General features: G+C 46.2%; 1 protein-coding gene and 1 long non-coding RNA gene across 2 annotated transcripts in view; one reads left to right on the top strand and one right to left on the bottom strand.

The window, feature by feature from the left end:
- LOC139540947 (neurocan core protein-like) overlaps positions 1-27,425 on the top strand; it is a 207,004-nt gene that overhangs the window by 140,885 nt on the left and 38,694 nt on the right. The window lies entirely within an intron of this gene.
- LOC139540948 (uncharacterized) overlaps positions 1-27,425 on the bottom strand; it is a 70,251-nt gene that overhangs the window by 29,199 nt on the left and 13,627 nt on the right. The window contains exon 2 of the long non-coding RNA XR_011668291.1: positions 25-100. This is a non-coding gene — a long non-coding RNA (uncharacterized lncRNA). The remainder of the gene's footprint in view (positions 1-24; positions 101-27,425) is intronic.

Here is a 27,425-nt window from a genome sequence, read left to right as displayed (position 1 = left end):
TAATGTGTAGAGATAAGTACTTACCAAAACAGTAGTTCTGGTTTGGTTGGAGCCTTCCATCTAGAGGATGTGGTGATCCCCACAAAAGTTGGTGGTGCTGCTGTTGCCATTCCCCGTATGTTGCAGGAGTAGAGGAACAGACAGAGATATTTTTATTTATTTTACCTTTGTTTAACCAGGTAGGCAAGTTGAGAACATGTTCTCATTTATAACTGCGACCTGGCCAAGATAAAGCAAAGCAGTTCGACACATACAACAACACAGAGTTACACATGGAGTAAAACAAACATAATACAGTACAAAAACAAGTCTAATATACAATGTGAGCAAATTAGGTGAGATAAGGGAGGTAAAGGCAATAAAAAGGCCATGGTGGCGAAGTAAATATAATATAGCAATTAAAAACAATGGAATTGTAGATTTGCAGTAGGTGAATGTGCAAAGTAGAAATACTGGGGTGCAAGGGAGCAAAATAAATAAATAAATACAGTAGGGGATGAGGTAATTGTTTGAGCTATTTATAGATGGGCTATGTACAGGTGCAGTGATCTGTGAGCTGCTCTGGCAGCTGGTGCTTAAAGCTGGTGAGGGAGATAAGTGTTTCCAGTTTCAGAGATTTTTGTAGTGCGTTCCAGTCATTGGCAGCAGAGAACTGGGAGGAGAGGCGGCCAAAGGAGAAATTGGCCCTGGGGGTGACCAGTGAAATACACCTGCTGGAGCGCGTGCTACGGGTGGGTGCTGCTATGGTGACCAGCGAGCTGAGATAAGGCGGGACTTTACCTAGCAGGGTCTTGTAGATGACCTGGAACCAGTGGGTTTGGCGACAAGTATGAAGCGAGGGCCAGCCAACGAGAGCGTACAGGTCGCAGTGGTGGGTAGTATATGGGGCTTTGGTGACAAAACGGATGGCACTGTGATAGACTGCATCCAATTTGTTGAGTAGGGTGTTGGAGGCTATTTTGTAAATGACATCGCCGAAGTCAAGGATCGGTAGGATAGTCAGTTTTACGAGGGTATGTTTGGCAGCATGAGTGAAGGATGCTTTGTTGCGAAATAGGAAGCCAATTCTAGATTTAACTTTGGATTGGAGATGTTTGATGTGAGTCTGGAAGGAGAGTTTACAGTCTAACCAGACACCTAGGTATTTGTAGTTGTCCACATATTCTAAGTCAGAACCGTCCAGAGTAGTGATGCTGGGCGGGCGGGCAGGTGTAGGCAGCGATCGGTTGAAGAGCATGCATTTAGTTTTACTTGTATTTAAGAGCAGTTGGAGGCTACGGAAGGAGAATTGTATGGCATTGAAGATCGTCTGGAGGTTAGTTAACACAGTGTCCAAAGATGGGCCAGAAGTATACCGAATGGTGTCGTCTGCGTAGAGGTGGATCAGAGACTCACCAGCAGCAAGAGCGACATCATTGATGTAGACAGAGAAAAGAGTGAGGCCCAATAATTGAACCCTGTGGCACCCCCATAGAGACTGCCAGAGGCCCGGACAACAGGCCCTCCGATTTGACACACTGAACTCTATCGGAAAAGTAGTTGGTGAACCAGGCGAGGCAATCATTTGAGAAACCGAGGCTGTTGAGTCTGCTGATGAGGATGTGGTGATTGACAGATCATATGAGGGATGAGTTAGATAAACAGGGGGAATGAGACTTTACAGACAGTTGACTGAAAGGGAAAGGAAAAGGGGATACCTAGTCAGTTGTACAACTGAATGCCTTCAACTGAAATGTGTCTTCCGCATTCAACCCTCTAAATCAGAGAGGTGCAGGGGGCTGCCTTAATCAACATCCACGTCTTCGGTGCCCGGGGAACAGTGGGTTAACTACCTTGCTCAGGGGCAGAAGGAAGTGTGTGTGTGTGTGTGTGTGTGTGTGTGTGTGTGTGTGTGTGTGTGTGTGTGTGTGTGTGTGTGTGTGTGTGTGTGTGTGTGTGTGTGTGTGTGTGTGTGTGTGTGTGTGTGTGTGTGTGTGTGTGTGTGTGTGTGTGTGTGTGTGTGTGTGTTCTGCTCATCCCAAAAATGCTGGGTTAGGCCAACCAGGAATTGATTTTGTTTGACATGTAATAAAAAATGTAAATATTATTGGATCCCGTTTTCATTACTCCAGCCCCCTCCCCTTGCGAGGATAACACCACTGAGCCTTTTTTTTTAATGTTTCATGAGATTGAAGAACACTTTGGGAGGGATCTTAGATCATTCCTCTATACATAATCTTTACAGATCCTTGATATGCTTTGTCTGCACATGTCGATTGCCCTCTTCATTTCAAACCACAGGCTTTCAATGAGGTTCCAGTCCAGAGACTGAGTTACGCCCTTGCTCCATGGATCCCTCCTATGGATCCCATATACATTAATGCTAAGTCAATGAGGAGAGGTTGCTGTTCCAGGTCACTACTTATGTAGAAGGGTCGCAGGCCAAGGGTCAGAGGTTAAGGCGAGAGATATTGTCATGGGTGTGATAATCAATCAGCCATCTACTGACCACACGCACACGCACACGCACACACACACACACACACACACACACACACACACACACGCACACGCACACGCACACGCACACACACACACACACATTGGCTGTCTGGGGTCGGCAGCCTTCGATTTGGGGATCATCCTAAATTTATGTGGGCTAACGGCATCGGTGATCAATCAACATTACAGCCACATCAATAAGTCCTGATTATTGCATGTTAAACAGATGAATTACACATGATTTGTAATGTTAGTTTGGAATTGCTTAGAATCTGTTGGGAATCCCATTTTGTGTATGTCAATCATATAGAACCAATATTTCTCATTGTCTCTGGCAACAAAACGAAAGAGACTCATTTGGAGCTTTTAAAATGTAGTTTCTTTGCAATTTCTCGCATGGAATAGCCTTAATTTCTCAGAACAAGAGTAGACTAACGAGTTTCAGAAGAAAGGTCTTTGTGTCTTGCCATTTTGAGCCTGTAATCTAACCCTCAAATGCTGACGCTCCAGATACTCAACTAGTCTAAAGAAGGCCAGTTTTATCGCTTCATTAATCAGCAAAACAGTTTTCAGCTATTCTAATATAATTGCAAAAGGGTTATCTAATAATCAATTAGCCTTTTAAAATGATAAACTTGGATTAGCTAACACAACATGCCATTGGAACACAAGAGTGATGGTTGCTGATAATGGGCCTCTGTATGACTATGTAAACTCAGCAAAAAAAGGAACGTCCTCTCACTGTCAACTGTGTTTATTTTCAGCAAACTTAACATGTGTAAATATTTCTATGAACATAAAAAGATTCAACAACTGAGACATAAACTGAACAAGTTCCACAGACATGTGACTAACAGGAATGGAATAATGTGTCCCTGAACAAAGGGGGGGTCAAAATCAAAAGTAACAGTCAGTATCTGGTGTGGCCACCAGCTGCATTAAGTACTGCAGTGCATCACTTCCTCATGGACTGCACCAGATTTGCCAGTTCTTGCTGTGAGATATTAATCCCACTCTTCCACCAAGGCACCTGCAAGTTTCTGGACATTTCTGGGGGGAATGGCCCTAGCCCTCACCCTCCGATCCAACAGGTCCCAGACGTGCTCAATGGGATTGAGATCCGGGCTCTTCGCTGGCCATGGCAGAACACTGACATTCCCGTCTTGCAGGAAATCATGCACAGAACGAGCAGTATGGCGTGTGGCATTGTCATGCTGGAGGGTCATGTCAGGATGAGCCTGCAGGAAGGGTACCACATGAGGGAGGAGGATGTCTTCCCTGTAACGTACAGCGTTGAGATTGCCTGCAATGACAACAAGCTAAGTCCAATGATGCTGTGACACAATGCCCCAGACCATGACGGACCCCCCACCTCAAAATCGATCCCGCTCCAGAGTACAGGCCTCGGTGTAATGCTCATTCCTTCGACAATAAACACGAATCCGACCAGCACCCCTGGTGAGACAAAACCGCGACTCGTCAGTAAAGAGCACTTTTTGCCAGTCCTGTCTGCTCCAGCGACGGTGGGTATGTGCCCATAGGCGACGTTGTTGCCGGTGATGTCTGGTGAGGACCTGCATTACAACAGGCCTACAAGCCCTCAGTCCAGCCTCTCTCAGCCTATTGCGGACAGTCTGAGCACTGATGGAGGGATTGTGCGTTCCTGGTGTAACTCAGGCAGATGTTGTTGCCATCCTGTACCTGTTCCGCAGGTGTGATGTTCGGATGTACCGATCCTGTGCAGGTGTTGTTACACGTGGTCTGCCACTGCGAGGACGATCAGCTCTCCGGACTGTCTCCCTGTAGCGCTGTCTTAGGAGTCTCACAGTACAGACATTGCAATTTATTGCCCTGGCCACATCTGCAGTCCTCATGCCTCCTTGCAGCATGCCTAAGGCACGTTCACGCAGATGAGCAAAGACCCTGGGCATCTTTCTTTTGGTGTTTTTCAGAGTCAGTAGAAAGGCCTCTTTAGTGTCCTAAGTTTTTATAACTGTGACCTTAATTGCCTACCGTCTGTATGTTGTTAGTGTCTTAACGACCGTTCCACAGGTGCATGTTCATTAATTGTTTATGGTTCATTGAACAAGCATGGGAAACAGTGTTTAAACCCTTTACAATGAAGATCTGTGAAGTTATTTGGATTTTTACAAATTATCTTTGAAAGACAGGGTCCTGAAAAAGGGACGTTTCTTGTTTTGCTGAGTTTAGATATTCCATTAAAAATCTGCCGTTTCCAGCTACAATAGTCATTAACAACAATAATAATGTCTACACTGTATTTATGATCACTTTGATGTTATTTTAATGGACAAACATTGTGCTTTTCTTTCAAAAACAAGGACATTTCTAAGTGACCCCAAACTTTTGAATGTTTAGAATTTTTTCCTATTCAACAAAAGTGGGCAATGAAATGACTGAATACCTTCTAAATATGGTAACAATCAAATTATAAATGACTTACTATAAGATTTCACCTTTCTTATAACTGTAAAATAAATATGATCATACTTAGTGACAGTACAATATTGGCACTATTTCATATAACTGACGACAGAGAATTCTCTCCTAAACGTCCACTGAGATCTCTAAATCCGGCTGAGAATATCACAGCGAGATGAAACCAGCACTGCTGGATTCGATGGACTGTCTCCTTTCATATGCCGTCTCCCAGACTGGGCTCTGCCACTCAGAGGAAGAGAAAATCGATTATTTGTCTGGAAAGGCTAGAAAATGTGATATGTTGTTCCCTATGCAAATGTGGGCTCCGCTGAGAGAGTGGGAGTGGAGAGCAGACTGATCGGTCTTTCTGCCACTATAAGGCCCGGGAATCTACGATGTTCACAGATCGCTTTGTACACCAAAATGTCAGTCAGAACCGGTCCAGAACCGCTTCGGTCCCCATATAGGGAACTTAACATCTAAGAGGTACCAGTTCCCACTGATAGTCAACCTAGTGTCCACACACAGCTGTGTATATGGGAGACATACAGATATAGGATTTTACTTTGATCACTGTTTTGTTGCTGAGAATTTTCCTGCACTGCAGGAAAAGCAGATGAGCTTTGTGAGTTACGTTAATTCACTGAAAACCCACACTAGCACACGGTTATATTAACAGTATTACACTTTTCATGTAACCTACTTTTGTCCAGCTAATACCCTAACCACCGATCAAGAAACATTATGTACTAAGCGTTTAAATCCTGTTGCTGCAAGATTATTTTGCTGTGACAATATTGGTACAATTAAGATCCTTCATCTGTATAGAAGATTTATTAGATTCATATATAAGAGCGGTTATGTCCCATTCCCTCTAGGGATCCCCCCTCCTGACACCCCTACCTGGCCCTGTGTCCGCCAAGCCGCCCCCACCCTCTACCTCCCTCCATCTCCTTCTCTCTCCCCACGAAGCGACTCTCCCCTTGTCTCATAAATGTTTGAGTGGCCCAGCAGAAACGGAGACCATGCATTATGCAACATCTCTAAACGCCACATCCCAAATAATTGCAAATACAATTCAAGTCCTGGAGATAGCCTCCGAGCAGCTTCAGTTACAATTCCACAGCCCTGTTTTACCTAAATCATCATTCCTCCCACTATACTATACGCAGAGGGAAACAAGGTTTGCTTATTGCAGTGTTTGTGACACCAGCTGGGCTGGTAGTAATAAAGTAATGATGGATGGTAATGACTGTAAAGAATCACTGATGAAGACTCAATCGCACAGAGCAGGAGAAGCAAAGGGAAGGAACATAGAGTTATACTGTATAACCTGCTGGAAAGAAAGGTATAAATTGCAAAAGAGTAGATGAAGAAAGAGAGAAAGTCAGATTGCAAGAAAGAAAGGGAATGAGAAGGAGAAAGAGAAAGGAACTATTTACACTTCCCTTCTCTCGTCCGTCATCCTCCTTTCAGTGCCTCACCTGGACAGAGCGTGGTGGTAAGTCAGTAATGTGGTCAAGGGTTTGCAGTAATATGCAATTAACCTGATTGGTTGTAATTAATATGTCAGATACCACAGACAGATAGACACCCTATCTGCTGCAGACACAAGATGCAGGAAACCACCGGCAGCCAAAAAGCCAAATACACAGTCCTGCAGGAAGATTTCAAACTGAACATAAAAAAACAAAATAACTGTCACGGATCCCCCCGGTACTGCTGCTCATTCCGTTCACCAGCTCCGGAGGTCTATGTCACCGGCCTTCTAGGCATCACTGAACTGGATTCATTACCAGCAACCCCGGAGTGTCTTGTCCTATTACACACACCTGGTTCCCATTTCCCCCTAATTAGTATGTACATATATGTGCCCATTGTCCTTGTCGATTATTCTTCCATGTTGGTGTTCTGTTGTATCGGCTTTCGCGCTATGTGTTTTTGTGCACTTGTTATTACGGGTCTCGTCCCGTGTATTATTTAGAGGTTTACACCTCGCTCTTTTGATTGGGTTACATCCCTGTGTTATATATATACGTGTCTGTTTTGGGCTTCGTCCCCGTCGTTTTCATGACGTACTTTATTTTGGGTGGAGAAATTAAAAACCCTATTACGTATTCCTGCACCTGTCTCCAATCATTATACAACGTGACAGAATAACCAACCCACTAAATTGAGACAGCGGGAAATGCCGAGCTGGCGACCATCGTAGAGACAGTCCAGCATCACGAGGACTGTCTCTCCAAACTCAGCAGCACCATGGACAGCGTGTTGGCAACCATCCTGCATTTGGAGGGGAATGTGCAGTCCCTCCAGTCTCCAGCACCGGTTCCGGCACCAGCCCCCACACTACCACTACCTGCCTCCATCCCATCTGAGCCGGTCCGTGGAATACCCCTGTCCCTCCCGGAGCGCTTTGACCGGGCACCAGCGAGATGCAAGGGATTCTCCTGCAATGCGACCTGTACCTCGCTCGCTAAGCTGAGGCTGTCTCCGGGAGAGACAGGGTTGCCACTGTCATCTCGGCACTGACCGGACGGGCACTGGACTGGGGTGCCGCGGTCTGGGAAACGGGCAGACCCAAAGTCGAGTTCTACAAGCGCTTCACCCTCCTCTTCCGCTTGGTGTTTGATCATCCTGTGGAGGGTGAAGAAGGGGGTGAGCGCCTACTCTGACTACGCCAGGGAGCTAGGACCGCCTCGGAGTTCGCCCTGGAGTTCCGGACCATCGCGGCCTCCACCGGATGAAACGAGTCAGCTCTGGTTACCGTGTTTCGCAACGGACTGCGGGAGGAGTTACAGATGGAGTTAGCCTGCCGTGATGACAACCTGTCACCCGACCAGCTCATCAGCATGGCGATCCAGTTGGACAACCTCCTGCTCCGTGGCCAGAGCTGATGGAGGTGGGCTTTGCACATTTGCCAGAGGCAGAGCGTAAGAGAAGGAGGAATCTGGGCCTCTGCTCCTTTTGTAGATCAGGCGACGAGTGGCTAATCTGCCTTTGCCATCCGTCCTGCTAGCTAACAGTCAATCGCTGGAAAATAAATGGGACGAACTGAAAACACGTATATCCTACCAACGTGACATTAAAAACTGTAATATCTTATGTTTCACTGAATCGTGGCTGAACAACGAAATAAAGAACATACAGCTGGCAGGTTATACACTCTATCGACAGGATAGAACAGCAGCCTCTGGTAAGACACGGGGCGGGGGCCTATGCATATATGTAAAAAACAGTTGGTGCATGATATCTAAGGAAGTCTCGGGGTTTTGCTCACTTGAGGTAGAATATCTCATGGTAAGCTGTAGACCACACTATCTACCTAGAGAGTTTTCATCTGTATTTTCGTAGTTGTCTACATACCACCACAGACCGATGCTGGCACTAAAACTGCACTCAGTGAGCTGTATACCGCCATAAGCAAACAGGAAAAACGCTCATCCAGAGGTGGCGCTCCTAGTGGCCGGGGACTTTAATGCAGGGAAACCTAAATCAGTTTTACCTCATTTCTATCAGCATGTGTGCAACCAGAGGGAAAACAATTCTAGACCACCTTTACTCCACACACAGAGACCCGTACAAAGCTCTCCCTCGCCCTCCATTTGGCAAATCTGACCATAAACCTATCCTCCTGATCCCTGCTTACAAGCAAAAATTAAAGCAGGAAGCACCAGTGACTCGGTCTATAAAAAAGTGGTAATTTGAAGCAGATGCTAAACTACAGAACTGTTTTGCTAGCACAGACTGGAATATGTTCCGGGATTCTTCCGATGGCATTGAGGAGTACACCACATCAGTCACTGGCTTTATCAATAAGTGCATTGAGGACGTCGTCCCCACATTGACCGTACGTACATACCCCAACCAGAAGCCATGGATTTCAGGCAACATTCGCAATGAGCTAAAGGCTAGAGCTGCCGCTTTCAAGGAGAGGGACTCTAACCCGTAAGCTTATAAGAAATTCTGCTATGCCCTCGACGAACCAGCAAACAGGCAAATCGTTAATAGAGGACTAAGATCGAATCATACTACACCGGCTCCGACGCTCGTCGGATGTGGCAGGGCTTGCAAACTATTACAGACTACAAAGGGAAGCACAGCCGAGAGCTGCCCAGTGACAAGAGCCCTCCAGACGAGATAAACAACTTCTATGCTCGCTTGGAGGCAAGTAACACTGAAACAAGCATGAGAGCATCAGCTATTCCGGACGACTGTGTGATCACGCTCTCCGCAGCCGATGTGAGTAAGACCTCTAAACAGGTCAACATTCACAAGGCCCCAGGTGATAAGGGTAGGTAACAACACATCCGCTACGTTGATCCTCAACACAGGGGCCCCTCAGGGGTGCGTGCTCAGTCCCCTCCTGTACACCCTGTTCACTCATGAATGCACGGCCAGGCACGACTCCAACACAATCATTAAGTTTGCTGATGACACAACAGTGGTAGGCCTGATCACCGACAACGATGAGACAGCCTATAGGGAGTAGGTCAGAGACCTGACTATGTGGTGCAAGGACAACAACCTCTCCCTCAACTTGATCAAGACAAAGGAGATGATTGTGGACTACAGGAAAAGGAGGACCGAGCACGCCCCCATTCTTATCGATGGGGCTGTAGTGGAGCAGGTTGAGAGCTTCAAGTTCCTTGGCGTCCACATCACCAACAAACTAACATGGTCCAAGCACACCAAGACAGTCGTGAAGAGGGGACGACAAAACCTATTCCCCCTCAAGAGACTGAAAAAATTTGGCATGAGTCCTCAGATCCTCAAAAGGTTTAACAGCTGCACCATCGAGAGCATCTTGGTGGGTTGCATCACTGCCTGGTATGGCAACTGCTCAGCCTCTGACCACAAGGCATAACAGAGGGTTGTGCGTACGGCCCAGTACATCACTGGAGCCAAGTTTCCTGCCATCCAGGACCTCTATACCAGGCGGTGTCAAAGGAAGGCCCTAAAAATTGTCAAAGACTCCAGCCACCCTAGTCATAGACTGTTCTCTCTACTACCGCACGGCAAGCGGTACCGAGGCGCTATGTCTAGGTCCAAGAGGCTTCTAAACAACTTCTACCCCCAAGCCATAAGACTCCTGAACAGCTAATCAAATGGCTACCCAGACTATTTTCATTGCCCCCCCTTTCTCTTCTACGCTGCTGCTACTCTCTGTTTTTATCTATGTATGGTCACTTTAATAACTCTACCTACATGTACATATTACCTGAATTACCTAGACACCGGTGCCCCCGCACATTGACTCTGTACCGGTACACCCTGTATATAGCCCCGCTATTGTTATTTACTGCTGCTCTTTAATTATTTGTTATTCTTATCGCTTACTTTTTTGGGGGTCATTTTCTTAAAACTGCATTGTTGGTTAAAAGCTTGTTAGTAAGCATTTCACTGTAAGGTCTACACCTGTTGTATTCGGAGCATGTGACAAATACCATTTGATTTGATCATCAGTTATTGTTCATGACCATCTCATGAAAAATATTTACATTTGGGTATGTCTTTTTAGGTGGAAATCGACATTTTGCAATATCATTCAATTAACGATCTCGAGATTCATAGTAAAATCCAACACCTGTTTAGATGTGTACAGTATACAATGTGGAGCATTCCAATAGAAATACACTGAGTGTCCAAAACATTATGAACACCTGCTCTTTCCATGACATAGACTGACCAAGTGAAAGCTGTGATCCCTTATTGATGTCACTAGTTAAATCCACTTCAATCAGTCTAGAGGGAGGGGGGGAGACAGGTTAAATAAATATTTTTAAGCCTTGAGACAATTGAGACATGGATTGTGTATGTGTGCCATTCAGAGGGTGAATGGGCAAGACAAAAGATGATGTGCCTTTGAATGGGGTATGTTAGTAGGTGCCAGACACACCAGTTTGAGCGTTTGAAGAACTGCAACGCTGCTGGGTTTTTCATGCTCAACAGTTTCCCGTGTGTATGCCAACTTGACACAACTGTGGGAAGCATTGGAGTCAACTTGGGCCAGCATCCCTGTGGAATGATTTCGACACCTTGTAGACCCCATGCCTCGACGAATTGAGGCTGTTCTGAGGGCAAAAGGGGGTGCAACTGAATATTAGGAAGGTGTTCCTAATGTTTTGTACACTCAGCGTAGGACAGACTTAAGGGGTTCCTCTCATAAGGAATCATGTCAGCTCTAGTCATGGCTTTTTTGTATCTGCAACACTTTATGTGTTGCACACTCCTGGTAAACTGTCACAGATACCCACACTGTCAGTCTATGAAGTTGTCACGCCCTGACCTTAGAGATCCTTATTTATTCTCTATGTTTGGTTAGGTCAGGGTGCGACTCGGGTGGGAAAATCTATGTTTTCTATTTCTTTGTTGTTTTGCCGTGTGTGGTTCCCAATCAGAGGCAGCTGTCTATCGTTGTCTCTGATTGGGGATCATATGTAAGTTGTCATTTTCCGTTTGGGTTTTGTGGGGTGTTGTTTTCTGTTTAGGTTGTTTCCCTGACAGAACTGTGCGCTTTCGTTTTCTCCTTTTGTTTGAGTGTTTTTGTGAACATTAAATTATGAACACTTACCACGCTGCGCTTTGGTCTCATTCCGACGACGAACGTTACAGGAGTCTTGTGTCTTGGCTGTTGTCACGATCGTCTTGAGGTGAAAGAGAGGACCAAGGCGCAGCGTGATATAGATACATCTTCTATTTATTTGAGAAGATGAAACGAACACGAACACTAATACAAACTAAACAAAAACAACAAACGACCGTGAAGCTACAAACGAAAGTGCAGACACAAGCTACTAACGTCAAACATAGACAATTACCCAAAACCTACCTTATTGCCTATGGCTGCCTAAATATGGCTCTCAATCAGAGACAACTAATGACAGCTGTCTCTAATTGAGAACCAATCCAGGCAACCATAGACATACATAAACACCTACACTGAACACAACCCCATGAAATCTACAAAAAAAAACTATACAATACAAACACCCTATACGAGACAAAAACACACAAACATCCCCCATGTCACACCCTGACCTAAAATAATAAAGAAAACAAAGATAACTAAGGCCAGGGCGTGACAGTACCCCCCCCCAAAGGTGCAGACTCTGGCCGCAAAACCTGACACAGAAGGGGAGGGTCCGGGTGGGCCTTCTTACGGCGGCGGCTCGGGTGCGGGACGTGGCCCCCACTTCACCATAGTCACTACCCGCTTTGGTGGCGCCTCTGGAGCGGTGACCCTTTCAGCGAGTCCCGGACTGAAGACCATCCTAGAGGGCGCCACTGGACGGAGGGGCAGCTCCGGACTGAGGGGTAGCTCCGGACTGAGGGGCAGCTCCGGACTGAGGGGCAGCTCCGGACTGAGGGGCAGCTCCGGACTGAGGGGCAGCTCCGGACTGAAGGGCAGCTCATGACTGGCGGACGGTTCTGGCAGATCCTGGCTGGCGGGCGGCTCTGGCAGATCCTGGCTGGCGGAAGGCTCTGGCAGATCCTGGCTGGCGGGCGGCTCTGTCAGATCCTGGCTGGCGGGCGGCTCTGGCTGCTCCTGACTGGCGGGCGGCTCTGGCAGATCCTGGCTGGCGGACGGCTCTGGCAGATCCTGGCTGGCGGGCGGCTCTGGCAGATCCTGGCTGGCGGGCGGCTCTGGCAGATCCTGGCTGGCGGGCGGCTCTGGCTGCTCCTGACTGGCGGGCGGCTCTGGCTGCTCCTGACTGGCGGGCGGCTCTGGCTGCTCCTGACTGGCGGGCGGCTCTGGCTGCTCCTGACTGGCGGGCGGCTCTGGCTGCTCCTGACTGGCGGGTGGCTCTGGCTGCTCCTGACTGGCGGGCGGCTCTAGCGGCTCCTGACTGACGGACGGCTCTAGCGGCTCCTGACTGACGGGCGGCTTTGAAGGCTCGGGACAGACGGGCGGCTCTGACGGCTCGGGACAGACGGGCGGCTCTGAAGGCTCGGGACAGACGGGCGGCTCTGACGGCTCGGGACAGACGGGCGGCTCTGACGGCTCGGGACAGACGGCTCGGGACAGACGGCTCGAGACAGACGGCTCGGGACAGACGGACGGCTCTGACGGCTCGGGACAGACGGACGGCTCAGACGGCGCTGGGTAGGCAGGCAGCTCAGATGGCGCTGGGTAGGCAGGCAGCTCAGATGGCGCTGGGCAGGCAGGCAGCTCAGATGGCTCTGGGCAGGCAGGCAGCTCAGATGGCTCTGGGCAGGCAGGCAGCTCAGATAGCGCTGGGCAGACGGCAGACTCTGGCCGGCTGAGGCGCACAGTAGGCCTGGTGCGTGGTGCCAGAACTGGAGGTACCGGGCTAAGGACACGCACCTCAAGGCCAGTGCAGGGAGCAGCAACAGGGAGCACAGGACTCTGGAGACGCACAGGAGGCTTGGTGCGTGGTGCCGGAACTGGTGGTACTGGGCTGGAGACACGCACCACAGGGCGAGTGCGTGGAGGAGGAACAGGGCTCTGGAGACACATTGGAAGCCTGGTGCGTGGTGTTGGCACTGGTGTTACTGGGCTGGGGCGGGGAGGTGGCGCCGGATATACCGGACCGTGCAGGCGTACTGGCTCCCTTGAGCACCGAGCCTGCCCAACCTTACCTGGTTGAATGCTCCCCGTAGCCCGACCAGTGCGGGGAGGTGGAATAACCCGCACTGGGCTGTGTTGGCGAACCGGGGACACCATGCGTAAGGCTGGTGCCATGTATGCCGGCCCGAGGAGATGCACTGGAGACCAGGCGCGTTGAGCCGGCTTCATGCCACCTGGCTCAATGCTCAATCTAGCCTGGCCGATACGTGGAGCTGGAATGTACTGCACCGGGCTATGCACACGTACAGGAGACACCGTGCGCTTTACCGCATAACGCGGTGTCTGCCCGTACTTTCGCTCTCCACGGTAAGCTCGGGGAGTTGGCGCAGGTCTCCTACCTGACTTCGCCACACTCCCTTGTAGCCTCCCCCCAATACATTTTTGGGCTTGACTCTCGGGCTTCCTACCGCGTCGTCGTGCTGCCTCCATTCACCGGTATCCCTCCTCACACTGCTCCAGAGAATCCCAGGCGGGCTCCGGCATTCTCCCTGGGTCGATCGCCCACCTGTCGATCTCCTCCCACGTAGTGTAATCCAGACTCTGCTCCCATTGCCATTCCTCCTTGCGCTGCTCCTGCTGCCGCTTCTCACGCTGCTTGGTCCTGGTATGGTGGGTAATTCTGTCACGATCGTCTTGAGGTGAAAGAGAGGACCAAGGCGCAGCGTGATATAGATACATCTTCTATTTATTTGAGAAGATGAAACGAACACGAACACTAATACAAACTAAACAAAAACAACAAACGACCGTGAAGCTACAAACGAAAGTGCAGACACAAGCTACTAACGTCAAACATAGACAATTACCCACAACCTACCTTATTGCCTATGGCTGCCTAAATATGGCTCTCAATCAGAGACAACTAATGACAGCTGTCTCTAATTGAGAACCAATCCAGGCAACCATAGACATACATAAACACCTACACTGAACACAACCCCATGAAATCTACAAAAAAAAACTATACAATACAAACACCCTATACGAGACAAAACACACAAACATCCCCCATGTCACACCCTGACCTAAAATAATAAAGAAAACAAAGATAACTAAGGCCAGGGCGTGACAGCTTTATACATCAGCTATGATCTTGTTGCTGGACAGATTCATAAACAGAGCCTCAGTCTTAGACAGTGATGTCTTTATCTGTTCTCTTCAAATGGGGTTTGTTTTGGGATGTGCCGAGGGAAATGCATTAACCCCCCCACATATAGTTCTGCGCAGGGGTCAACAAATCATTCTGATTTGAAACGAAGTTGCAGTCAGGGAATTATTTTTGGTGGGCTCACTGGGCTGTCACTTTGTTCTAAAAAAGGATGTCTGCATAAATAGAGGACTGGTGGTGCATTAAGGAAAAGAAGCAGAGATTCTGTCCATCAAACCTATTTTGCCTGCGGAGAGAGAAAGATGAATTGTTGCACGCAATCAATATTTTTATGGTTTGGTATAAACAGAGGGTGGAGTAAAGTATGAATGAAAAGGTGGGTGATTGTCTTTAGGTGTTCTGGACTTGGATAATGGTGAGGAGGGGTACTTAAATGATACGTTTTATGTAAATGACATGTTATAGAAGGGTGCAGACACCTTTTCTGTGATTTCACATGTTTTAGAGAAACTTACCCCAAACAGCAAATAATTTCCTCATTCTCATTTTGTAGTATGGGGGCCCTGAAAATACATCTCCAAAAACACCCCGAAACTTCCTTTTAGAAACAGCAAAGCTGTCAGTATAGTGATGCAGATCTTTAACTGTTGTACACATGAAGTTGTGTCATTCCAAATTTTATCTGCCACCCGAGGGATTAAGTTCGGAATAACACAATTTCATGCTTACAACATCTAAAGACCTGCATCAGTATACTGAGAGTTGTGCCGTTTCTAAAAGGACATATTGGGTGTTTATGGAGCCTTTGTTGATGTTTTTTCGGGGCAACGAGAATGAGGAAGTGATTCGCTGTTTGCGGTAAGTTTCTCTAAAACATGTGAAATCACTAAAAAGGTGTCTGGACCCTTCTATAACGTTCCATTTACATCAAAAATAGATATTTGGTTATAACAACAACAAAAAAGTTACTTCTCCTTTAAGCTCATAGACAGATAATGAGGAAATTATTTGGAACTACATTTTTCTCTCTTTGTCTCTATCTCTCATCTTCCCCTGTTATTGTCGCTATCTTTCTCCCTCCCTCCCTCCCTCCCACCCTCCATCCCTCCCTCCCTCCCTCCCTCCCTCCCTCCCTCCCTCCAAGCTCACCTGATAAATGAGAATAGATAACTGTGTGCTGCAGTGACACCGCAATCTGGCCTGAGAGACACACACGTCCCGTCTTATTTTGTCTATCTCCTCCCATTCCTCCCCTCCTCAACTGCTCTCCTCTTTTCCTCCTCCGCCTCTTCCTCATCCTCCCCTTCCTACTGATACCATACAGCAGAGCAGAGTGAGTAAACTAACCTCTCATATTATAGAGTAGCTCAGTGTACTGAGCAATGGAGACAACTTCCTCTCCCTTCACACCTTAACAATTCCACAAAATAACTGACGAACAAATTCTGATGTGGGTTTTCCATCCCTCCCGGGTCAATTTAAAGAAAAATGTATTGAATCACCACTTTGTGTGTCCCACTGCTGAGTAATGTCCTCCTGATAGTTGGATGCTTGACAGGAGTGTACACATGTATTTCATTTCCTATGCTCTCTGTCCCCATTCTTACCATCTCTCCCCTCTTTACCTCTCTCTCTTTCTCCCCCTTTCTCTCCTTTCCCCTGTCACTCTTTCTCCCCTTTTTCTCCCTCCCTCCTCACTCTCTTTGTCTCCCTCTCGCTGTCTAGTCCCCCCCTTCCTCTCTTCCCTCTCTATCCCTCCCCCTCTCACTCTAGTTGTTGCTCTCTCGACCTCTCCTTCCTCCAGCATGTTGTTATTTGGCAGGAAGCTGTATGGAAATTGCTCTGCACTGCAGAGATGGGGGTGAAAACAGTTCTGTAGCCCTCTAGCCCTTATTCTCCAGTAATACATTTCATTTTCTCCTACAGACTCCCTCACACTCTCACCACCTCTAGCCCATCAATTTCACCTCTACCTCTACCTCTCTCTCTCTTTTCCTGTCACAGGCAAACACAATCACTCATACAGTACAAAATGCATACACTCAAAATCGTACAGGCACTTTTATTTAAATGTGTGTACATACACGGGGCGCACACACACAGTCCCATGCACGCACGCACATAACAACACACACACACACACACACACACACACACACACACACACACACAGACACACACTCCGCTCCTGTGTCCCTGCATGCAGCTGGCGTGTACTTTAGACTGTATAAAGTGTTCGTGTGGATCTTCCGTTTAAATAGGCCTTTCGTGCTCCTTCTTGGTCTCTTAACTAATGGACCCTGTGAGACCCGTCATTCTCCTGTCACATCAGCTCCTATCATTGAGCCTGAAACATTCATGAAATCAAGGCTATTAATATAATTAACCCATAACCAGGACTGGTCCCTTGGCTGTGGAGCAGAGCGCCAGGGCCAGGGCCTGCTCTCTCTCTCCCAGAGAAGGAGCACTGGGTATAGGATGGATTGGCCCCTAAAACTATGTTGGGGTTAGTTCCATTTAAATGCAGTAAATTCAGGAAGTGGATGGTAATTTCCAAGAAGGTTGAAGCCACAATGGTTAAACTCACTTTGTGTAAAGTTCAGTCACTTTGTGTAAAGTTCAGTGTGTGTGCGTGCATCCCTGGACGTGTGTTGTGTGAGATTGATGGCTAGATTTATGTGGCTGTGTGTTGGGAGCTGAGCCTCTTTAAGGAGTGTGATTGGCTAACTCCACCTGCTGCCCACGCCTCATTACTTCACCTCTGCCTCCCTCGTCTCCCATGGTGACCTGATCACCTGACCCGCCCCAATCACCCGCCATCACCCACCTCACATACCACTGATTGGAGCTGCTCAGCCTGCAGTGGCCCGCTGCCACACACACACACACACACACACACACACACACACACACACACACACACACACACACACACACACACACACACACACACACACACACACACACACACACACACACACACACACACACACACACACACACACACACACACACACACCTCTCCAAGCTCCTGTGGACAATGAGAGGCAGAGGACTTGCTTTCTATCCTGCAGAATGAGAATAAGATGGGAGGCTTTGTGTGTGTGTGTGTGTGTGTGTGTGTGTGTGTGTGTGTGTGTGTGTGTGTGTGTGTGTGTGTGTGTGTGTGTGTGTGTGTGTGTGTGTGTGTGTGTGTGTGTGTGTGTGTGTGTGTGTGTGCGTGTGCGTGTGTGCGTGCATGCGTGCATGCGTGCGTGCGGCACATGGTTGCTTAACGCGCTGTAAACTAACCTGGAGATTAGTGAGCTTTTATGGCCAGGTTCCAAGGCATCCACACACACCAAGTTGTACACACCTGCAGCCACTGCTGCTTCAATGTGCCCCTTTGCAATTTACACTGCAGACCTAGCCACCTGATGGCTGAGGAATGAACATGTGGGCATGCTGCTGATACGGATCTGTTAGAGATAGGGTATTGTGGGTATTGTGTTATGGTGGACGGAGGCAGCCCACTATACCGGCTGGGGAGGGGAAATTAAGTATAAAAAGGCTGGCCACGCACACTACCGTTCAAAAGTTTGGGGTCACTTAGAAATGTCCTTGTTTTTTGTCCATTAAAATAACATAAAATTAATCATAAATACAGCGTAGACATTGTTAATGTTGTAAAAGACTATTGTAGCTGGAAACGTGTCATGTGTGCTCTCTCACCAGCCTCTAGATCAACAGGCTGCTCGTTATGGCGCACACCTCTCACCATCGTTACACGCGCGTCATCAGACTCACCTGGACTCCATCACCCCCCTTATTACCTTCCCTATATACAGTTGAAGTCAGAAGTTTACATACACTTAGGTTGGAGTCATTAAAACTCGTTTTTCAACCACTCCACAAATGTCTTGTTAACAAACTATAGTTTGTTAACAATTTCTCAGAACAAGAATAGACTGATGAGTTTCAGAAGACAGGTCTTTGTTTCTGGACATTTTGAGCCTGTAATCAAACCTACAAATGCTGATGCTCCAGATACTCAACTAGTCTAAAGAAGACCAGTTTTATTGCTTCTTTAATCAGAACAACAGTTTTAAGCTGTGCTAACATAATTGCAAAAGGGTTTTGTAATGATCAATTCGCCTTTTAAAATGATAAACTTGGATTAGCTAACACAACGTACCATTGGAACACAGGAGTGATGGTTGCTCATAATGGGCCTCTGTACGCCTATGTAGATATTCCATTAAAAATCAGTTTCCAGCTACAATAGTAATTTACAACATTAACAATGTCTACCCTGTATTTCTGATGAATTTTATGTTATTTTAATGGACAAAAAAAATTGCTTTTCTTTCAAAAACAAGGAAATGTCTAAGTGACCCCAAACTTTTGAGTGGTAGTGTATAGGCGGAACAAATTGATTTCCCGTGCATAGGGCCAGACGTGCATAGTGCAGCTTTCCTCAAACACACACACACACACACAGACCAGGTGTCAGTGTTGTCCCTGGGACGAGCCAGCAGAATAGAGTGGAGGCTTTCTTATCTCTACGACAATGGCCCAGGAGGCTAAGGGGGGAGGTAGCGAGGGAGAGAGAGAGGGAGAGAGAGAGATTTGAAATGTCTCTATTCCTTTGAAACGTTTGTAAGTGTAATATTTACTGTTCATATTGTATTGTTTATTTCACTTTAGCTTATCTTTTTCACTTGCTTTGGCAATGTAAACATCTGTCTCCCATGCCAATAAAGCCCATTGAATTGAGAGCGAGAGAGAGGTGTGCTGCTCCTTACTGCTGCACTAAATCCCAGAGAGGAGAGCGGTAAAGAGAGAGAGAGAGAGATGATGCTTAGGTAAATATTGATAAGGAGCAGCAGCCCAAAGCCAGGTGATTTGAGGTGGAACTTAGGCAGTTGTCAGGTGGATCAATCAGGTGTTGAAGTGGAAGTGTATGTGAAAATGGCTCTGTTCAGTTATAAACCTTAGTAGTGTCAATCTGCACTGCACATTTGTTAGAAACTTAACTTAAGTCCAAACTATCTGCTTATATAACCCATGAAGTTTTCTCACTGCCGGTGATTCATCGATTCTGACAGGCGAGGACATTTTTTATTATTTCCTTTCTTTTTACTAAAGTATACCAGAAATAGCAGAGTTAGAGAATAGCCCTCCACTTCCTCCCCTGGGGGAACTGTTCTACATTAAAATCCGAGTGGTATTTCTGCGTTGCTGTAGATATACGATACAGTAGATCAGTCATGTAGAGTGGAACTGACCCCTGGTAAACCCTGGTAATGATCACAGCTCTGGGTGGCAGCTGGGAAGGTGTCTGTCAGGGGACATTTCTAAATCACTGTCCCCAAGGGGACTCAATGTCCAAAAGTAATGGAGGGTCTAGCTAGCTATACAGAGCTGCAGAGAAAGAGGGATAGAGGGAGACAATCAATTAGTATATTTCCCCATCTCTCCTTTTCTCCCCAATATATTGACATTTAATTTTAGCCAGGTAACTCATTGAGAACCAATTCTCTTTTACAATAACAACCTGGTTGGTGTCCATCAAGCCAGTCTCTCTAGCCAGCCAGCCAGTCAGTCTCTCTAGCCAGCCAGCCAGTGTCTCTGACAGCAGGTAGAGAGGCTTGAGGGTCCTAGGCCTCTGTTTGTGAGGGACTGGGAGATGACAACAGGCCCCTGACCAGTCCTCACCTCTCAGAGAACAGGGACCAGAGATAAGCTAGCTGTCAGTGGTGAGGGCTGTGTGAGGACCAGGGGGTTGACATGTTGTGACATAGTCTTCTCATTAGTTCCCACGCTCCCATGTGTGTGTTACACTATCCCTGTCAACAGTAGCCTGGACCTGTCGGTCTGGAACATACCGTATAGCACTTTATGACATATGCTGATGTGAAAAGGGCTTTATAAATACATTTGATTCGATTTGATGCGCGAGTACATCCATGCGAACACAGACACAAACACACACACACAGTGACGGTCAGAACACTGCCATTCGATCTGTACTCTGAACATATGGGGGTTATTCATAAAAGTGTTCCACCGCAGTCTGCAATAAATGACCAGCTGTTACATTTTTTTATTGATTCATTGACTAAATTGATGCATGAATCATACTCAGTATTTTAATTGTGTTTATTGCTTGTTTTGTTACTCTCGGTATTGGAAAACAGATGGGGTATACTACGAAGCAAGCTAGATCTACTCAGAGTTTTCTGAAGCTGGCCAGCTGAAGCTCAGGCTTCGTCCTTAATATGGCGGTGGATATTGCTTGTGCGCCTGCCTCTAACTCTAGCAGGCTTGTGACTGCGTGTGAATGTCATACATGGCTAGTCGAACGCCAAACTTTTGAGACAATGCTGAAACATCAATCCACAGGCAAGTCAAAATGAAAGATAACTTTATCTTGCAAATTCAGCAAGCTATCGTGTTAAACAGACTTCAAGAAGTGCCGTCTTTATTTGATTACTTTGGTGTGGTTATCAATGCAGAAACACATTTTCCCCCACTCCTATCAATAAAATAATTGTATTAAATAATGCAAAAGTTTTATTGTGTGCAGGGCCAGATGAAGAAATCATAGTCCCTGGCCAAACAATAGCCTAGGCCAATGAAGCGACACACAGATTACAATATTAGGAGGAAATAGATATATCATAGGCTACTGAATACACTCTCCAGTGACACTGACTCCCCCATTATGAAGATGAAGCCATAGGCCACACACTGGTGATGGCCGATACACTTGTCAAGATAAACTACTTTGAAAAACAGTGCTTCTGTTAGCTACAAATTGGGAGTTGTCGAGAAAACATTGTTTCTATTGGTTCTACAGACTTCTCTTTTCAGTGGTAGGCATTTGCTTTCCAGACTGTATGTTTTTACCACGGTTGTATTTAGAAATTTGAAAAAGGCAAACTAAAGGCGCAACCAACCATAGAAATATAATCCATGATGGCAGTTCCCATTCAAGTCAGGACTGGCAGCCATTGCAACAGTAGTGTACCCATGAGTTTAACAGTCAAATTGTCAGGGTAAGAGGTTCCGAAACCCTTCTATGGATTATATGTCTATGGTCACAACTCTATGCCAAGGTACATTAAAGCTGTTCTGGCAGCTCTTGGTGGCCAAACACCATAGTAAGACACTATGTTGGTGTTTCCTTTATTTTGGCAGCTAACTGTATGTGCTTGTGGTAAAACGTAATCAACAGTTACTTTTTTGAAAGTATTGCGCTCTGAACATTTTATTGTTATTCATTCAAGTTTACCACCGCAGTCCGCGATAATTTAACAGCTGTTTAATTGTTTTATTGATTCATTGACTAAATTGATGCATGAATCATACTCAGGATTTTAAATTGTGTTTATTGTTTATGTTTTGTTACTCTCGGTATTGGAAAACAGATGGGGTATACTACGAAGCAAGCTAGATCTACTCAGAGTTTTCTGAAGCTGGCCAGCTGAAGCTCAGGCTTCGTCCTTAATATGGCGGTGGATATTGCTTGTGCGCCTGCCTCTAACTCTAGCAGGCTTGTGACTGCGTGTGAATGTCATACATGGCTAGTCGAACGCCAAACTTTTGAGACAATGCTGAAACATCAATCCACAGGCAAGTCAAAATGAAAGATAACTTTATCTTGCAAATTCAGCAAGCTATCGTGTTAAACAGACTTCAAGAAGTGCCGTCTTTATTTGATTACTTTGGTGTGGTTATCAATGCAGAAACACATTTTCCCCCACTCCTATCAATAAAATAATTGTATTAAATAATGCAAAAGTTTTATTGTGTGCAGGGCCAGATGAAGAAATCATAGTCCCTGGCCAAACAATAGCCTAGGCCAATGAAGCGACACACAGATTACAATATTAGGAGGAAATAGATATATCATAGGCTACTGAATACACTCTCCAGTGACACTGACTCCCCCATTATGAAGATGAAGCCATAGGCCACACACTGGTGATGGCCGATACACTTGTCAAGATAAACTACTTTGAAAAACAGTGCTTCTGTTAGCTACAAATTGGGAGTTGTCGAGAAAACATTGTTTCTATTGGTTCTACAGACTTCTCTTTTCAGTGGTAGGCATTTGCTTTCCAGACTGTATGTTTTTACCACGGTTGTATTTAGAAATTTGAAAAAGGCAAACTAAAGGCGCAACCAACCATAGAAATATAATCCATGATGGCAGTTCCCATTCAAGTCAGGACTGGCAGCCATTGCAACAGTAGTGTACCCATGAGTTTAACAGTCAAATTGTCAGGGTAAGAGGTTCCGAAACCCTTCTATGGATTATATGTCTATGGTCACAACTCTATGCCAAGGTACATTAAAGCTGTTCTGGCAGCTCTTGGTGGCCAAACACCATAGTAAGACACTATGTTGGTGTTTCCTTTATTTTGGCAGCTAACTGTATGTGCTTGTGGTAAAACGTAATCAACAGTTACTTTTTTGAAAGTATTGCGCTCTGAACATTTTATTGTTATTCATTCAAGTTTACCACCGCAGTCCGCGATAATTTAACAGCTGTTTAATTGTTTTATTGATTCATTGACTAAATTGATGCATGAATCATACTCAGGATTTTAAATTGTGTTTATTGTTTATGTTTTGTTACTCTCGGTATTGGAAAACAGATGGGGTATACTACGAAGCAAGCTAGATCTACTCAGAGTTTTCTGAAGCTGGCCAGCTTCCACTATCTTTCCATTCCATCCTCTGTGACAAAATGATGCTCTCTGGTGTATTTTGAACGTTGAGAGCGGGCTCCTGTGGTTGCATTAAAACAACCACAAAATTCTGCCTCTCGGGCCACAAATGCGCTTGGGCCAAGCGGCTTCCCCTGTAAAGCCCAGCATTAATCCAGCCCTGAATGTGAGTGAAGTTTCAAATACATTTGTAATTACTAAATATGTAAGGTGAATGGTATTTTAACATCACACTTTTTTTGCACAAAACAACACATTTAATTAATAAAATATTTCATCAGTTGTCTTCCTCAAATGAAGCGGATGATGATGCAGTTTTCTGAGAGGGAGGGAGGGAATCTGATTTTATTGCTCCTCAACTCGCAGCTCGGACACTTCATTCCTGATAAATGTAGTAAGCCCTGAGTAAGCATGCCCCGGTGCGGGTTAGATTTGAAGGATTTGTTGACATAGAAATATACCTGGCTAAAATGTGAGCCACTTTCGAGGTATCGGTTATCCCAAGTTGAACTCGGAGTTGGATTCCTCAAACTACGTTTGTAGTATAGGGCTGAGGTGTTTCAAAGCTATTAACTTGTATGCATTACTCTGGACGCGTTATAGCCTTGTGTTATAGGGGTACATCAAAACAGGGAGCTAGGTGAGATTGAGTTTGAGTAACAACCGTTTAAATCAATAGGATTTTGTATGATTGAGTTACTACAGGTTTGTTTCTATACCTGCACCCATGAACAAGCTTTTGAATCTACAGTATAAACTAAATAACAGAGTTGCTTTCTTTGATGTTCGCTAGTAGACAGTATTTTATACAATAGGCTGGATCCACTTCCACCTATCAATGGCCCATTGATCTATCTATAGATTACAAGTCAGACAGCCTGTGGCAACAGCCCAGTGATTCTGTACATACATACTAGTACTTCCAGTTCCTCTGTTCACACTGATCCTCTCTAAATCTACTCACCAGTCACCCTTCCCCTCCCCCATACACATCCATCAGCCCAGGGCACACACTCACACACATGCATGGACGCACGGACGCACACTCACACTTGCACCGACTCACACACACTCACACTCACACACTTACACAGACACACACACACACACACTAGAGCTGTCAACAGCAGCTATTGAACCGACATTCGGTTTGGACAACAGTTGTTCAACAGAAAGTATCCATATAGGTGAGAGGAGAGAAGCATCAATGGGTTGGCGAGACCTAATAGCAGTCAATCATCTGAGGTCCAGAACTCTGACCACTTTAGGGCTGATTTCTGATCCAGACTGGTTCTTTGTCCCGTTACTATAGCTTGTGAATACAGTATGATATATAGTGTGTGTGTGTTGGGAAGGGACCGTAAGTAAGCATTTCACTGTTAGTCTACACCTGTTGTTTACAACGCATGCAACGAATACAATTTGATTTGATGATAATACCAGGGTTGGGGTCAATTCCATTTCATTCAGTCAGTCAATTCAATGGAGTGAAGGGATGAACTAATGTTCCAATTCACGAAATGAGGATTTTTTCAGTTCTTGAATTGGAACTTGAAATGGAATTGACCCTGGACAAGATCTGAGACAAGACCTCCTGGTCTACTCTCTCCCACTCCCTGTACTCCTGTCCTAAACGCATGTCTCCCTGTACTCCTGTCCTAAACGCATGTCTCCCTGTAGTCCTGTCCTAAACGCATGTCTCCCTGTAGTCCTGTCCTAAACGCATGTCTCCCTGTAGTCCTGTCCTAAACGCATGTCTCCCTGTAGTCCTGTCCTAAACGCATGTCTCCCTGTACTCCTGTCCTAAACGCATGTCTCCCTGTACTCCTGTCCTAAACGCATGTCTCCCTGTACTCCTGTCCTAAACGCATGTCTCCCTGTAGTCCTGTCCTAAACGCACGTCTCCCTGTACTCCTGTCCTAAACGCATGTCTCCCTGTAGTCCTGTCCTAAACGCACGTCTCCCTGTAGTCCTGTCCTAAACGCATGTCTCCCTGTACTCCTGTCCTAAACGCATGTCTCCCTGTAGTCCTGTCCTAAACGCATGTCTCCCTGTACTCCTGTCCTAAACGCACGTCTCCCTGTAGTCCTGTCCTAAACGCATGTCTCCCTGTAGTCCTGTCCTAAACGCATGTCTCCCTGTAGTCCTGTCCTAAACGCATGTCTCCCTGTAGTCCTGTCCTAAACGCATGTCTCCCTGTAGTCCTGTCCTAAACGCATGTCTCCCTGTAGTCCTGTCCTAAACGCATGTCTCCCTGTAGTCCTGTCCTAAACGCATGTCTCCCTGTAGTCCTGTCCTAAACGCATGTCTCCCTGTACTCCTGTCCTAAACGCACGTCTCCCTGTAGTCCTGTCCTAAACGCATGTCTCCCTGTAGTCCTGTCCTAAACGCACGTCTCCCTGTACTCCTGTCCTAAACGCATGTCTCCCTGTACTCCTGTCCTAAACGCATTTTTCTGATATTTCCAAGTTCATAGACCCTTTTCTTAACACCGTTTGATCAGGGAAATGTGTTGGCATTTAGTTTCCCGCCCTGAGTCCTTTCCTGATCTGTGTTATGACTAAACAAGCTTTCAGACTCCCATATTGACGGCAGCTGAGTTACCATACCATGACAGCAGCAGGTGTTTGTGTTCGTTTGTGTGTGTACCTCATTGTGCAAGCCTAAGCTTACCTTCTCTGTTTCACCACACACTCAGCGGCTGTAAGTTTTGTTAGTGAAGCGTTGAATAGAGCCTTGTTATGCTCAGCTGAATCATAAGGCCGTTAACAAGGACCTGCCGAGTGCAAATAATCCCATTAGGAGAAGCAGATCTCTCTTTCTCTCTCTCTCTGTTTCACTCTCTCTCTCTTTCTCTCTCTTCTCTCCCTCTTTTTCCATTTATTTTACTCTCTCTCCCTCCTTTCTTCCCTGTCCCTCTCTCTCCCTTCCTCTCTCGCTCGCTCCCTCTCTCTCCCCTCCCTCCCTTCCTCTCTCTCTCTCTCTCTCTCTCTCTCCCTCCGCCATGTCTTTTTTGTCCTTCCCGCCTCCCCTCTGACAATCCCACTTCTCTGTGCAATCCATAAAGCATTTTTTGTTGAAAAAGCGAGACTATTCACATTTGCCAAAGCAATTACGGGAGAGACAATCAACAGCAACAAGACAACGCATGTTCCTCTGAAAGAGGGTAATTTATCCTTCAAATGTTAAATAGTAATAAAATATAGTCGGAGGAGACGGACGCCAATGAATTTCAATGCACTCTCTCAAACTGTCATGAGGTTGTGTTGGCAGACGGCTGCATTTTGGATCCTCTCAGGGTACTGTTTGCAGGCCTGTGGCATTTTAAGTGGGCTGCCAGTATCGCCCCGTCGCCGCCCGCCGCATAGTCGATACACTTCACAGAATTTTAAGTGGCAGAAACAATCCTTGAGAACAGCTTTGTAATGATCCTTTTAAGACGCTGTCAAGTAAACTGTTATCATTAGGTGTCAAAGTCAACAAATGCAATCCAGAGATGTTGACTTGCTAAATGTGAAAGTGTTTTAGTTTTCATTCATGTGGCCGTATCAGTGTGAATGTTAACTGAGGTGGGTGATGGTTTCTTTGTTGTGGATGAGGGGTTATTTCCTGAGGGGTTTGATTGCCTCTAGATTACCTAGATGGATGGTAGATACAGTAATGGCCTTCCTAAAACGTAAGTATAGTATAGTACTAGTGTCTGTGTTATGAATGGCCAACTGAGATAGTGAAGTCACTGTGAGAGAGCGAGAGAGGGAGAGAGTGAATATGAATGGCCAACTGAGATAGATAGTGAAGTCAGAGAGAGAGAGAGAGAGAGAGAGAGAGAGAGAGAGAGAGAGAGAGAGAGAGAGAGAGAGAGAGAGAGAGAGAGAGAGAGAGAGAGAGAGAGAGAGGGAGAGAGAGAGAGAGAGAGAGAGAGAGAGAGAGAGAGAGAGAGAGAGAGAGAGAGAGAGAGAAATCAAAATCCATATCCATTGGACTCCCCAATTACTGACCAGGAGCTCTATAAGAAACTTCAGGCTCTTAAATTTAAAAAAGCATGCGGACCTGATGGCATCCTAAATGAGATGCTCAAACTCAC

This window comes from Salvelinus alpinus, chromosome 16 (assembly GCF_045679555.1).
Source record: "Salvelinus alpinus chromosome 16, SLU_Salpinus.1, whole genome shotgun sequence".
Lineage (NCBI taxonomy): Eukaryota > Metazoa > Chordata > Actinopteri > Salmoniformes > Salmonidae > Salvelinus > Salvelinus alpinus.
This window is presented reverse-complemented; position numbering and strand designations above follow the sequence as displayed.